The following is a 7,124-nucleotide window of genomic DNA, read 5'->3' as shown; positions in this document are numbered from 1 at the left end:
CATAAAGTCGCCATGGCATATATTGATTTACATAAGATGTTCATTGGTCCAGCGCGCGGCGCGGCGCGGCGCGGCGGTTTTATGCTATGCTTATGCAGCCTAAGCAATTTTGTGCGATAGCCCTAATATATCGAATGTTTATTTACTACATATGTGCTTCGCGGAATTGATACGGAGATGCCGAGGTATGTCGCATTCGGTAATAGTGACTTTCTATTACGTTCTTTCGGACGATTGATTTCGTTTTTCTTAACCGTCAACTTGATTCGCGTCTCGCGTCTCGCGTCTCGCTCGCGTCGTGTCACGCGATTTCAGAATGAATTGGCCGTCGTCCGTCGTCCGTCGTTTTCGGAACACGGATATAAAGAATACGAGTGGATTCTGTGAATCGAGTGACGCCGCGAGCCGCGACGTGTTTAATTAGCGACAGTATATCTATTAACGATTTAACCTCATATTTAATCGTGTTTGACGATTTGCCGATGAAGCAGACATCATAATGTTCATAAAAACCGATGATTAATTGCACGTAGTTAATCAAAGTCGCGTAATCGCGTAATCGCGTTCAGTTCTCGCGACATCGCGACAGTTGCTCCTTGCGAGTGAAGTTGGCTGTGCGCGATTTACGAAATTCTCTCCGCCACCTTCGCTTCACTTGTCGCGTCTAAGTACCTGCGCGCGGGAATGCGGGAATCGCGGGATGTCACGGCGCGGCGTCATGGGGTCAAGCGGATCGTATTTCGTTCGTAGTTTCTCCGACCGCGACGTCATTCTTCCGTCGCCGTGTAATTAAGTATACGCGCCGCGTCGCGAGATTAATACCGGGAGTGCCGTGCCTTTAGTGTCGCGCGATCATAAGAGCCAATATCGTCGATTTTCGCTCGTGAACGTCGTCGCGTCGTGAGTGAGTGCGACAATGGACCAACGGAGGAGGATCGAGGAGAGGAGAACGGGGCCTGGGAGGCATCGGGCGACGCCGCGACGGCGGAGCGACCGTGGGGTGAGTAGTTGTTAATCATTTATTATATTTTGCCGTCCTGTCAGTTCTGTGGTGGACTCCGCCACTTTCGTGGTTTTTAACTACGGTGCAATTTCGGGTCGAGTCTGATCTCCGGCGTATGCGAGATATGTGAGAAGAGATATTACGTCGCGAACGTCGCGTCTCTCTTATTCGCACGGTCGCAGTATTATTTGCACAATTTTTCGCGGATTAATTATGCGAACTAGTTAACGCGGAAATATCCAGCCGCTTGCGGCGCCGGCGCGGCGGCCGCGATTGTTTCTTACATTTTAAAATCAGATATTTGTTAAAATGACGTTTTAAAAACGGGCAATAATTATTTACTTCGATAATTATTTACTATCGATTATCTTGGACGTAGCTTTAATATAAAAATATTTCTTTTGTTACAGATCAACGCAGAATTACAACTCCGCTGTTGCGCATCTCGGCCGGTGAGTTATTTTTTTAGCAGAAGGGATGAATATATTAAGTTTATTTGTATGGTACAAATTAGTAGGTACAAATTCAGTCCTTCAAATTTCTGTATTTAATTTTCTTTTTTTCTTTTTTTTTCTCTTGTGGTCTTTTTAGCTTAATGCTAAGGTAGCAGCGCCAAGATTTTCTCCGAAATGGCACGGGGTACAAAATTGTTATTAGTGGTACAAATTAGTACAAAACGGGTACTAAATATTCTGATAGATCCGGTTTGATTCTGCCGATTTGGTCCTGTTAGCTTAGAAGAAGTGTTGCGTCCTCGCGACGCCGCGGCGCCGACGCGCGACGCCGACGCCGCGCCGTACATATCGTCCTGCCGCGGCCTACTGTGATTTGGCGGCTCTCCTGCAGTGCGCTAGTACGCCGTGATTGAATGGTGCGAGTGAATTATATGTACATATGTGAGGAATAAATGATTCGAAACGCGATACATCCGAATCTTAATGGAATCGTTGTTCCGCGTGTCGCAGTGATACGACGATAACCTCGGAATTCACGTCTCCTGTCTCCGTTTCGATTTCTTCGAATGAGTGAATCGCGCGATCGAAGACGCTACAATGAATAGCTTGAGTTTCTCGTTAAGTGCGGGAATTAATAATTAATTATGTGATTGAAGAGAACGATCGCGCGTTTGATGTTTTGCACTTTGCTTGTCGCGATCGCGAACGAAGGAGCGAGCTTTTGCTTCGAAATGCGTATGAATATCGAGAGTGCGAATAAGCTGAAATATACATCCACGAATACAATTCCGTTTTTCGTTCAAAAACACACACGTAATTCGTTACGTTTACAAATGTTTCAAATTTATTTGTATGCATGCTTGTTTATTCCTCCTAAACTCTACTTTATAGAAAATTAACATTAAATTGTATCGTTTGTAAAAATTTCGTCGCGATCGTTCTTGCAGCGCGGTGATCGCGCATATCATAAAAGACGATAAACCGTCGTTGTCAAGATACTTAAAAATTATAAAACGTACTCCGTTGCTTGTTCTTCAAATATTATTCGTTTTGCTTACAAAATTTTTCATAAAGGCCTATTGTCTCGTATTCGGATTTTTAAATTGACAGGAGATACATATTTTTTATTTGAAATAACCCAGACAGCACACATGTTCAAAAGCGGGACATTGTGCTGTCTGGGAAGCATGAAAGTGAAAAAAGAGAAAAAGTGAGAGAGGAAGAGAAGGGCTATATTAGATATTTAACATATAATAATATATAAAATAAATTCATATTTATCGATACATGTAAGATATAAATATTAAACTGATCCTCAACCAATTACAATTGAGAATATTTATATCTTACATGTATCGATAAATATTAACTTATTTTATATATTTATATTATATGTTAAATATCTAATAGCCCTCTCTCCCTCTCTCACTTCTTCTCTTTCCGACACTGGCCGGACGCGTCGGACTAAAATAATGTTTTATCGGCAGTGACTACGTAGTACCAATTCCGAAAATGGATGTACTGGCGGTAGTGTACATGGGGCTTTCGATATGGTCCCACGAAAAAGGCCGGGATCCGGGATCGGGATGGCCTCTCTCAGGCTTCTCTCTGACCAAATCTTGTAATTTATACTTTGCTTAACGAGTCCTACCTTATCTTCAGATGAATATAAGTTCAGGTTCTTCAGGTAGAAGGCAGAGAGAAGTCTGAGAGTGGACGTGGATTTGGATTTGGTATAAAAAAATATCTAAATTTGAATATCTGACTATATTTAAATTCGATGACATCTGATCACAAAACTGCAATAAAAAAGAGAGAGAAGGTATAAAAAGAATAGAATATCTAATAAAAGAAGAATGCAACAAGTATGAAAGCTACTATAAATAATATATTTAAATCCGGTAGAGAATTCACTTTTTATTTAAAAGATTTTATCTCAAGAATTTAAAACTAAAAAATGCAGAAATTGTATCGCAGGAACAACAAAATATAATTATTTCAGAGAGACATTTCAGACATTTATACATTGTTGCCATGAGATCTTGATTGTTTTGTTAAATATTTTAATTAAACAAGATTTGATTCTCATTGAGCTATTACTGCTTTAAATCTATTGTTGGTTAAACTTTTGTGTAAATTATTTCAATATTTTGTTGCAATAAGCAATATTTCGATTAGTTTAAATCTGAAAGACTGCTTTAAACTCTTTCAAAGACCGTTTAAAAGACTGACAAACAGATTGATGGAGCGAGAAGAGATGTTCATGAGATATAGTTATGCGTTTCTTGCGTCTAACATCCGGTCAGCCGCTCGTCCACTCCACGCTCGCGATCTCTCTCTCTCTCTTCCCTCTCTTTTATCTTTCATCCTTCCGTCCAATGCGCCGCCCTTTTGCTCGCTGGTTCTTACTCTCGTCCAAATCAGATTTTTCGTTTTCGCCGCAGCTGTTGGCGGTGGACAAGAAACCTGGACCAGCTGGTGCCGAGCGCAATACAATGAAACGTATCGAGAACGATCAGATTCACGATATTGGATTAATACTCGACGTTTTCAAAATTCAAATTTCCTGTTTAAATGTCTATTGAGCTTTGGGATATTTCGGATATTTCATGTCTACGTTTTATCTCTTAACATCGAGTTGCAATTGTGATATAGATGTTGATGCGATAAATTGTGGACATGTTTGAGTCTGAACACTTAAAAATTAGAAACTTAATTTTCTATTTCTTTTAACTTAGGTGTATGTGTATATATAGAATATACAACAATTTGAAATAGCCCAATGCTTTTTTTAATTGTATTTGTTTAACTTAATTTAGAATTTTTAGCAACAATATATTCCAAACAGATTTTTATAGCCATTTTCTTTAAGTCGATTGAATATATACATATATACAATATATAATTTTGGTTTCTATCTTCTTCTTTGAAGTTTAATACATCAAAAGTTTTATATTATCAGTTGTTAATAATAAAATTAATCGAAAACTATAGATACCTAGGAAACAAATTTTTGGAAAAAAAAAAGATCTTTAAATTGGTCGAGGATTCTGGAATAACAAGAATATTCGGTGGTTTCGAAATATACATTGTATGCATTTTAGTACTTGTATGTGCACATTAAGATACCACGGATTTCTAGTTTAATTAGTTATTTGTCCATAAACTTCGGTTTTCTTTGTATTAGAATTCTCACCGAGAATAATGATGATTTCCGTTCCTTTTTTATCTCTAACATTGAAACGGTTACGGGTTGCTTAGAAACAATCGGGTATTCCATCTGCATTGTCCAGACTTCGTCCGAAGGAGATCTTATCGGGATCGCGTCGCGGTTCATTCATGAAGTCGTTCTTGCGCGAAATCGCACGTCTGATGAAAGAACCGCTCTACCTGCGCGGCTGCGGTCAGACGGAAGGCAACGAACGAGCAGGAATGCCGTTAATTATATCAATTGTGTAATCGCTCGTATTAATTGTATGGCTCCTATACGAAAAGAGTTAAGCGCCAATTTTAGTTGTTCTAGTGACTGTTTCGTGAAATATAATTCTCGCCGGGTACAAGTTTAGTCCGCGCACGGATTATCCGATCCAAGCAGATCCTGGCGCGATACAGGCCCGCGCGAGACAAATTGAAGTTTTTCGCGAACGAACCTGTCCGTAGACCACCGCGAACCCGTCTTCCTTCGCTTTAAGTGGCTCCTATATATATGTAGAAACGACGGGGACTACTCGATCCTGTTTACTCATCTCGTGCTTTGTAGAAAATAGCAAATGCAATTTAATCTCTTACATAAGAAGAATTGCCAATTGATCAGGAAAAACTTGATATCCCTCTGGCCCTCTGTCAATCTTAATTTTTTTAATTACTAACAATTTCTTCTTTCTGCGAGAAAATAATTCTTGCGTTAACAAAGGGACTAATAAAGAGCAGAGCATAACAGAGTTCGCAATTTTATTATAAAAAGTATCAAATTGCGATACTTTTAGTTTTGAATCACGGTGAGAAATTATATGAAATCTATATCTATACGTTATAGTGTTAATAGAAATTATGTGACACACAATATCTGAGAAAATTATCTCAGCCTTAAATATAAAGCTCATTTTTTTGAAGTTATTATATATTTTTCTCCTGAATGCTAAAATTATCAATTTCTGACAGAGACCGCAACGTATACCAATGATTTCAGTAAATTTGCCTTCGTCAAGATTATTATAGCGTCTTCTCATCCGAAGATTGTCAGTGTTTCGCGATTTTAGCATTACACACGTAGTTCGCCTGTCTTTTCCGGATACGAGATGGCAACCAGTTTGCCGGACGCTCGGTGGTGAACATCGTCTTTTTTCATCGAAGCATATGCCGAGACTATATTAGGAAACTTGCAGTCACGTGTAAGAGGAGATAGAGCGCGTAGGCGCGCGAGAGAGCAAAAAAGAAACGAAAATTCGATACGAATCTCGCGGATTCAAATTGTATTGAGATATTAAGCACATTTGCGCGTGATATAATTATCCTTTCCTAAATTTCGATTACAATCAATCCTGCCGTATGCGGCTATTAAATTGTATCGAATCTAACGCACATCCTTCCCGTTTCTTCTCAGGCTTCTCCTCGTGCTTGCCAAAATTCCTCTTTTTTTCGGCATGCATCGCGCCTGTGCCCGTATTAGGAAACTTGCAGGCATTGTGTCTGACTCTCCCGACAACGAACGAACAACGATGACGACGAAGCAATGAGCGCTCTGTTCCCTCCTCCCCTTTCGCTTTTTGCAATTGGTAGCAACAATGCAATTGTAAAACTGACAAAATATGAAAATCTTGATTTCGTATGATTTCTTTTCGCCGAATATTAAAAGAAATATTTTTCTGTTTTAGAGTATAAGAACGGTACCGCATATTTTCTTAATAAATCCAACTTTTATGTATGTTAAACGCAAACAAAGAAAGATTTTTTAAACAGGCGCTAAAAGAATCGGCGAATTTTCGATGTGACAATCGCCTTCGCGAAGAACGTGAGTAATTTTCTTTTTTCAAGCATACGTGAATGCACGCACGCGTGTAAATGCGTGTGCCTGTGCGTGCATCGCACAGATACATCGATCGATGATAAAAAGCTTTCAAGGTGAGCCGGGCCGACATATGAATGGCCGTATGCATGAATGGGTGGCTGTACGCACTCCGGAGGGACTAACCGGTGGATGCTGTGCTTGTTATGTGTTCGGCTAGTGCATATATATACTGGGTGTCCCACAATTTAATTTTAACGACAGATTCTCTCATTTGATTATGTTAGTACGAATTGCTACATATCTTGTAACAAAATTAGTACGAACAAAATTAAATAAAAAATATTCTCGATAATCATTAGATCAACCAAAATCCGCGCAGAAATCTAATTATTAATTAGCTGTGCCTTTTAATAGTTTGCTCGTTTGATTAGTAATTAAATGTAAACTTTTTTTAACATTTTCGTTAACGAAAAATTAATTCTTAAATAAGGCATCTGCCGTTTGAATTATAGTCGTCAGTTGTGCGACACCTTGTACGTACGTATACGTGTGTATGTTGTATTATGTGGTCTACGTGCGTCTCTTTCTCCGTTCCGTGCAGCGAGCTCACAAACGTGATCCGCGATCGCAACGTCCCGCCGCTGGTATCGCATCAATG

Source organism: Temnothorax nylanderi, unplaced genomic scaffold (assembly GCF_030848795.1).
Source record: "Temnothorax nylanderi isolate EJ_2023f unplaced genomic scaffold, tnyl_v1.0 TNYL_tig0094_pilon, whole genome shotgun sequence".
In the NCBI taxonomy this organism is placed as follows: domain Eukaryota; kingdom Metazoa; phylum Arthropoda; class Insecta; order Hymenoptera; family Formicidae; genus Temnothorax; species Temnothorax nylanderi.
This window is presented reverse-complemented; position numbering follows the sequence as displayed.